This window comes from Etheostoma spectabile, chromosome 12 (genome assembly GCF_008692095.1).
Source record: "Etheostoma spectabile isolate EspeVRDwgs_2016 chromosome 12, UIUC_Espe_1.0, whole genome shotgun sequence".
In the NCBI taxonomy this organism is placed as follows: domain Eukaryota; kingdom Metazoa; phylum Chordata; class Actinopteri; order Perciformes; family Percidae; genus Etheostoma; species Etheostoma spectabile.
The window spans coordinates 3959000-3965194 of record NC_045744.1 but is presented as its reverse complement, the minus strand read 5'-3'; positions in this window follow the sequence as shown (position 1 = coordinate 3965194).

The following is a 6195-nucleotide window of genomic DNA, read 5'->3' as shown; positions in this document are numbered from 1 at the left end:
AGCGGATCTGCAGGTTTCTGGAAGTTTGTTCCAGATATGAGGAGCATAGAAACTGAACGCCAGCCCGGAGTCATGCATGCCAAGTCCCGTGGATGATACATGTGATCAGATTGATGCTTTCATTGGATTTGTTTGTCTCTCTGTTGACAGATAACAATAAAGCACATCTTTTATGCATTACAACATTGGGCAGCCAATCGTCTTGTGTGGGTTTTCTTTAGAAAGTAGAAGATGTTTTGTTCAGGTGTGTGTGGGTAAAAGTGGTACCAATATGTCCCTGCATGAGTCCACTATCCAGGGGGGGATGATCAGGCTGGAAATGATGATGATCACTCCTTTATAAGGAAATGAGAACTTGTTATTGGATTCTATGAAATATCAATAACTGATATGTTTGCTTGAATCATTTTAATTCAGTTGCAGACACACACCTAGAAAGAATAGCAACCCTTCTTCTTTGACAGATGTGCGAGTGATGTAATCAATAAATCGCTATGAAAAAGAGACTCAATTGTCTCTCGATACCAGCGGGGAACAATCTCGCTCTGGTAGCCAGTTCTCCCTGCAGATCAAACAAAGGCAGACCAACGTAGGATAGAAGCCAGTTCAAATCCAGAGCCGGTTTTGATACAGTCTGATGGACAAAGAGGACCGCCAATGCAGACAGCTGGTCAAACTTTTGTCTTTCTCTCTTTTTATCTATTTCACACTGCTTGTCTCAGTGTCCCAGTGAAGACAAAGAGTAGGGAGTAGGAGGTCATCTGTCTCATTTATTCTACCCTTCCTCGCTACATACACAGCCAAGATGGCAACGGATTACATTTGCTAGATGGACCTGCACATTATAATGTCTCTTCAGAGTCACATTTGTTCATGCATAATCATACACTAAAGCAGGTGGATGTGTTATTAATCGCTGGGCCAAACATCCATCCATTCATTCATTCATCTTCCACCGCTTATCGGGGTTTGGCTCGCGATCGCAGCGGGCTAACTAATAAAACCCGTGCGAAAATAAGTGGGAAAGGAGTGAGGGATGTCTTGGAGGGTGACAGTAAAGGTGCAATATTTATGTTATATAACATACATATATATTTTTATTTATGGATATCATGGATTTGCTGTAGGTGCCATTGTTCTGTACATGTGATACTGTCACATGATTTGCTTTTTTCTTTTCTTGTTTTCTCCAGTCATTGTTTCTAAGTCCAAGTATAAGGGCTTTATTAGCATATTCAGATACAGTATTGACAAAGGACGCTATGAAAATTGACGAAGAGAATGCTATCTGAGGTTTATCATGTGTCGTGTATTCTTCAGTCCAAAAATGATGCAGTAAAAATGCGACTTGATGTTTGAGTGTTTTATCAGGTCTCTTTCTCCACTATGGATCCAAAGTAGCAGTTTCCTGTATACTGTAACTGAAGCTTAATTATGATTTTCATTCCACTTTATGAAAAGAGTTTCACACTTTTGTAAAGTATCCATATCTTTATCAAACTAATGTGCACTTTATCTCATTTTATTCTGGGTTTTTTGCCAATACTTTTTGGATTTTTAAAATCTTAGGGAAAGTAAATCATTGTTTGGATTATTTACAGTCTTGTTGCTAAGCTAAGCTAACCAGTTGATGAAGGTAGCGTCACATTTACCATAAAGCATGAGAGTTGTGTACTCCTCATGTAACTCTTGGCAAGAAGTGATCATCAATTATCGTTTTCATTACATAATTCTCAATGTGTCCAATAACACGTGTTTTTGGTATAAAAACAGCTCCGTGCGCCAGAGATCGTGAACATGACGCAGACCAACAAATCAACGTACGAGCCACTTCGCTACGCCCAACACCCCAACACAAATTACACCGTCACAGCCATGACGCTACGACACACACTCGTGCCAGTCCAGAAACGGCTCTGGGAGCTCACACAGCTGCCCTGGGTTCAACCTATGAGGTCATGGCAGTGGCCATGACGACTGTGGGGAGAAGTCTACCCGGATACAGTAAACCTTTGGAAACAGGTATGATTGGTTATCAACACATTTTATTTATGCAGTACAAAAAAGGACCGAGTGCCTTCTTATTGGGTCTAAAATATTGATTGTGATTGTGCCTATTTTTTAACTATCCAGCTAAACCATTACCAATTGTTACATAAAAAAAATTATATATTTCATCATCAGGCTTGGAGTAACTCTTTTGACCACGAGTACAAGGTTTGTACCAGCCACTTTTTTTTTGCCTCATAAAGGGTAATACAGGAAATGCCAAGCACTGTTCTTAAACTTGTTAAGATAAAACATAAGTGTGTTAGGTTATTAACAAAATCAGTGCTGGACTATAGTAAACAATATATACAAACAATATAGCTACAAAACAATATTGCATGCTGACATTTGTTCTGCAATGCTGTCGTAATTCAGCATTTCACAAACCGGCCATTGTCACCAACCGTCCACTTGGTATTTAACGTCTCCTTGTTATTGTTAAACAGTTTTTTGCTCAAATCCAAGAAAAGGTGGACTCGGTTGGAATGTGAAAGAACAGTGATAAAAAAAACAATGAATCATTCAATTCTAATTGGCTACCCACCAACGGGGCAAGCCAATTGACAATTTCACCGCAGTGGCATGGTGTCGAATGTGATTTCAAGCCCTGCTCATAATACATATATTAATCCAGTATTGATATTGTTCTGTAATTGTCTCCCCAAGGTCCTTGCTGCCCCATGTATGTGAATGTGACCAGGTCACCCGGCCATGACCAACGTGACCTGGCCCCCGGTAGCGGAGCCGCTCCTACATCACCACCTTGATGTCGCCACGCGGGCACGCAAAGTGCCACACATGGACACCCACTGCCTGATGGGATGCATCACCTGTGGCACCAACTACAGCGTCAACATGGTGTCCATCAGCAGCACGGGACACGGTCAGAGTGCAAATATCGCGGATTCTCATCCAGTGAGGACAAATCGCACATGTACACGCACCACAAAATATACACAAGATGCCTGTTTGAGCGTGAAATGGTCAGTAGTAACGACCAGAGGTGGGTAGAGTAGCCAAAAATGGTACTCAAGTAAAAGTACTGTGACTTCAGAATAATATGACTCAAGTAAAAGTTAAAAGTAGTATCCAAATAATACTTGGTAAGAGTAAAAAGTGCTTGATGAAAAAACTACTCAAGTAGTGAGAACTGTGAGTACGTCTGATTTATTTCTTAACACAAGCATCAATCGAACCGACAAAAATACAAAATAATCATCTTTAGGCAACTTATAGTTCGTGCATCAATAAAAAAATTAAAAGTAATTATTAATACAAAATAGCTTAAGTGAGAGACTTGTCCAGTCAAATTTGGATGGATACTGCATGTGCAAAACATACTGTATGTAACCTAAAAGACAAACATCCACCTATCCACAGCAAAACTAAACTACCGTAGTCTCCTCAGGTTAGACGTTGGGTTGTTGAACGCTACATGTGCCGTTTGTTTTGGTCGACACTAAACGCACATGATGTAGCTGCGGTTGCACTCTTCCAAAGGTAACCATGCTTTCACTGGAGGGCCGGGGGGGGGGGGGGTTCTCCTCGTCGTGTTGCCTTGGCGACGGTTGATTCTGACGTCTTTGTTTTGCTACGACCGCGAAGCTACCTGTCCCGCCGCTGAGATCGAGCACGGTCACGTGACTGCACGACGACGTTTGATTGGTGGAACGCAGTCGCGTGGTAGGCCCTCAGCGGAAGACTTTCTCTCTGTCAAAAAAACATTAAAATGAGACGTACGCTGGGGTAAAAACAGAATACCAAAGAGGTAAAAAGAAAAGTGACGAGCTCCTTGTAGCTAATGTAGCGAAGTAAGGGTACAGTTTTTTCTTCACTAATTACTCAAGTAAATAGTGATTTCAAAATACTCCTAGAAGTTTTCAAAAACGTACAAGTAAATGTAACTCGTTATACCCACCTCTGGTAATAACAAAACTCACCCTTTTCAAACTAATCTTTGCAGGTGCCTGCGTCCAACCAGCGTCAAGCTCTATCGCAGGGCCAACAACTCCCTCAGGGTGTACTGGAGCTCTTTGGGCCCTCAGATGCAGAACCACACGGTACAGCTGTACGGGACGCAGCCCAACTACACCTGTAACGCAGCGGGAGGCAGCAAATACTGTGACATCCAGGAGGAAACGTGTGGGAGTCTACACGGTAGTGGCGGCACCGGTGGGCAAAAACGGGACAAAGTCGGTTTCTGTCAACCGAGGACATAATCAGGTGAAAACACACGTGGTGTGATTGTTGTCGTAATTATTAGAACAAGCGGCTTTAATGTTTCATTTGTTTTGTCATTTTCTCAGTTCCCTGCCCGGGAGGTAATGCTGCCATGGGTAAGTATCCTCTAAACTTGACTTTTTGGTTTGCAGTAGTTAAAGGAACAGTTTGACATTTTGATGCTAACTGTTCCCCTGTTGTCACTCTTTATGCTAAGCTAAGCTAACCTGCCACTGGTTGTAGTTCACATTTATTGGTATCGATCTTCTGATCTAATTCTCGGCAAGCAAGCAAATAATGTCAGAACTATTCTATAAACCTTTGTTAAGTAGGAGCTGTTTGAAAACTGCTACTGCACTGAAAACTTGTTTCTCTCCTCTTAGTGGTCTCACGTAAAAGACGAAGTGTGAAATAAGCGCGGTAAGTGTCACTCAACTCACTCCAGATAGAACACATGTCTACAGACCACTTGGAGTACAGTACAGTAGTCACAGGCTTTGTGAGTGCGAACATGGTGTACGAAATTTATAAAAAGCTGTTTTCACGAACAAATGCTTACTTATCCTCAGAGATGGGAAGTAACAAAGTATTGTACTCAAGTATTTCACGGTATTTTTAATACTTTACTATTTTTTTTTTATTACTTACTCCTTACATTTTAACACGAGTATCGGACTTTCTACTCCTACATTTTACAAAATTGACTCGATGCTTTGTTTGTACTAAAGCTCGTCTATCGGAGGATAATCAGTTGAGATGTGTGTGTGCGTCCTTGAGAACTGAAAGTATATAACTTACAATATGTTGTCAGTTCATTTTATGGCCTATAGTTCTGGTAAATTTGAAGCTAGCTAGTGATTTTGTGGCTGTTGATTCATGATGGCTTGTTTGTATTTTAGGTGCATTATTACTGCTACAGTAAGCTAGTACTCTTCATTAAGATAATGTAATAAGGTGGGTTTATTATTTTTTACTAACATAACATGTATGATTCCTATGCATTTGTTTGGTAGCCTTTACGATTTATTTATTTTTGCAGAACCACACACAAACACACAGCCGTAGCAGAGCTATCCAGCCCATGTTTGTAACGTTGCATGATTGCAGCCTAATATCACGAGACAATTGTCTCCGTCCGTGTTTTAACATACACACCAGGGGCGAAGTTGGAAACTACAATCAGCTTTAAATCCAGTCCTAATCCAGTCCTCACTGACAAGTTTCCAATCATTCACTGGAGTTCCTGTATTTTTTGCATCATCAATACCAAATTTAATCTAATTGATGGTAATATACACGACTTCTCACACAAATCCAATTGAATTCATATCTTGCTACTCAGAATTATATTAGAGTCCTGTCACAATAAACAGACTGTATGAAGTTGGAAACCAGATCAGCTTTAAATCCAATCCTGATCTATCCTCACTGACAAGTTTCCATCATTCACTGAGTTTTGTTATTTTTGCATCATCAATACCAAATTTAATGACTTCTCACAAAATCACAATTCAGTTCATATCTCACTATCAGAATCTTATTAACCTGGAGTCTCTGTCACAAAAAAAACAGGCTTGTTTTGGGCATGTTGGCAGAATCCATGTCAAATGTAGGCAATATAAAGAATAAAGAGCCTTTTGTCCACGTCCACTGTAGTTTCTCAGCGTCTCTCTAGTAACATCTGTCGGTCCAGGGAGCTTCTCATTCTAAGGCAACTTTTACTTTATACTTTAAGTCAATTTCCAAGCCTGTACTTTGTACTTTTACTTGAGTAAAGAAGTAATCAGTACTTTACTTTTACCAGAGTATTTTTAACACAAGTACCTCTACTTCTACTTGAGTACAGGAAGTGAGTACTTTTGCCATCTCTGCTTATCATAAGGGTATCTTATGACAGCAACACAAGCCTCCATAAATCAACTGTGC